Source organism: Zeus faber, assembly GCF_960531495.2.
Source record: "Zeus faber genome assembly, chromosome: 16".
NCBI lineage: Eukaryota > Metazoa > Chordata > Actinopteri > Zeiformes > Zeidae > Zeus > Zeus faber.
This window is the reverse complement of record NC_137202.1, coordinates 27,627,290-27,630,075: the sequence shown is the minus strand read 5'-3', so window position 1 is coordinate 27,630,075 and position 2,786 is coordinate 27,627,290.

Here is a 2,786-nt window from a genome sequence, read left to right as displayed (position 1 = left end):
GCTCCGAGTTACGCACGACTCGAACGTCCCACGGCGGCGCGGAGCGAGGCGGTGCTGGGGGGCGGGGGCGGGTGGGTGGGTGGTGGAGGGGGGGGGGGGACGAGACGAGAGCGGATACAAAATATCCCCTGGGTCGGGTGGAGCGGGTGGAGCGGGTGGAGCGGGTGGAGCGGCCTTGGGCGCGGGCGGGAGGTGTTGCGCTGCGCGACTCCACCTCTGGTTCCATCAGAGCGTCCGTGCGGAGACTCCTTATTAGTGGCAGGAGGATAACACCCCCACCCCCACCCCACCACCCCACCACCACCCCGTGTCCTGACCTTTTCCCTCCCTCTGTGCCCCCTCCCCTCCCCTGCCTCCCTCTCTCCCTCTCTCCCTCCCATGTAGGATGTAGGTGGGTGGGTACTTAGGTGGGTAGGTGGGCAGGTAGGTAGATAGGTGTGTAGGCAGGTGGATGGGTGGGTAGGCATGTAATAATACATGTAATAAAACATGTAATAATACATGTAATAATACATGTAATGAAACATGTAATAATACATGTAATAATACATGTAATAAAACATGTAATAATACATGTAATGAAACATGTAATAATACATGTAATAAAACATGTAATAATACATGTAATAATACATGTAATAAAACATGTAATAATACATGTAATAATACATGTAATAAAACATGTAATAATACATGTAATAATACATGTAATAAAACATGTAATAATACATGTAATGAAACATGTAATAATACATGTAATAATACATGTAATAAAACATGTAATAATACATGTCATGAAACATGTAATAATACATAGATGGGTAAGTGGGGAGAAGGTGGATACATAGTTGGGTAGGTAGGTAGCAAGTAGGTAGGTAGCAAGTAGGTAGGTAGGTAGGTAGGTACCTAGGTAGATAGTTAAGTAAGTATGTAGTCAGTAGGTAGGTAGGTGGTAGGTAGGTAGTAAGTAGGTAGGTAGGTTGTAAGTAGGTGGTAAGTAGGTAGGTAGGTAGGTAGGTAGTAAGTAGGTAGGTAGGTAGAGAGTAGGTAGGTAGGTAGGTAAGTAAGTAGGTAGTAAGTATTAAGGTAGGTAGAGAGTAGGTAGGTAAGTAGTAAGTAGGTAGGTAAGTAGGTAGGTAATAAGTAGGTAGGTGGTAGGCAGGCAGTAAGTAGTAGGTAGGTAGGTAGGTGGTAAGTAGGTAGGTAGGTAGTAAGTAGATAGTAAGTAGGTACATAAGTAAGTAGGTAGGTAGATAGGTAGGTAGGTAGTATGTAGGTAGGTAGATAGGTAGGTAGGTAGTATGTAGGTAGGTAGATAGGTAGGTAGGTAGTATGTAGGTAGGTAGATAGTAGGTAGGTAGGTAAATAAGTAGGTAGGTCGTAGGTAGGTAAGTAAGTAGATAGTAGGTAGGTAGTTAAGTAGGTAGTAAGTAGGTAGTAAGTAGGTAGGTAGGTAGGTAGGTAGGTAAATAAGTAGGTAGGTCGTAGGTAGGTAGGTAAGTAAGTAGATAGTAGGTAGGTAGTTAAGTAGGTAGTAAGTAGGTAGTAAGTAGGTAGGTAGGTAGGTAAGTAAGTAGGTAGTAAGTAGGTAGGTAGTAAGTAGGTAGTAGGTAGGTGGTAGGTAGGCAGGTAGGTAGTAAGTAGGTAGTAAGTAGGTAGGTAGAAGGTAGGTAGGTAGTAAGTAGGCAGGTAGGTAGTAAGTAGGTAGGTAGTAGGTTGGTAGGTAGTAAGTAGTAGGTAGTAGGTTGGTAGGTAGTAAGTAGTAGGAAGTAGATTGGTAGGTAGTAAGTAGTAGGTAGAAGGTAGGTAGGTAGTAAGTAGGCAGGTAGGTAGTAAGTAGGTAGGTAGTAGGTTGGTAGGTAGTAAGTAGTAGGTAGTAGGTTGGTAGGTAGTAAGTAGTAGGAAGTAGATTGGTAGGTAGTAAGTAGTAGGTAGGTGGGTACTATATACCACTGGTTGTCAGGGTATTTTCCGCTTCCCCCTCTTTAACCACAGCAGCTCATTCTTTTTTTGTTTCACTGTTGTTTTGGTTGTAAATGCAAACAACTGTTGAGTTTCTTCCCTCGACGCACATTAGAAGTAAACTCATCCAGCTCAGGAACAAACAAACAAACAAACAAACAAACAAACAAACAAACAAACAAATTCATAAATAAACACTATTATTATTATGATGATGATGATGATGATGATTATTATCATTATTATTATTATCGTTATTATTTATTATTATTGTTATTTATTTGTTTATTTATATTTTCTTCTTCTTCTTCTTCTTCTTCTTATTAAAAATAATGAATTTATGTCAAAGTCAGACAACTTACATTTCATTGATCAGACGCTTTTATCCAAAGCGACTTACAATTGTTCAAACACCGACGGACGCAGCCATCAGGAGCAATGAGGGGTTAAGTGTCTTGCTCAAGGACACTACAGCATGCTAGCAGGAGGAGCCTGGGATCCAACCAGCAACCTTTACATCACTAGACCACCAGCTCTACCTCCTGAGCTGCCATCCCCACAGGTAGGTAGTAAGGTAGTACATTTGAAGCCAAGCTGCGTATCAAAGAGGCTGCATTTCACGTAAATAAACAGATTGGACATAAATAATGTCCAATCTGTTTAACAATAATAATCCAAACTCAAAAGGAAAAAGCAGGAGGACGTGGAAACGTTGGTGGATTGAAGGTGACGTCACACCAAGAAGCCCGTGGCCGTCGACCAACAGCGTCAGCGCCGTGATTCTACTAGAGCGCACAGCTCGACGTCGCCATCAGGTGTCACTT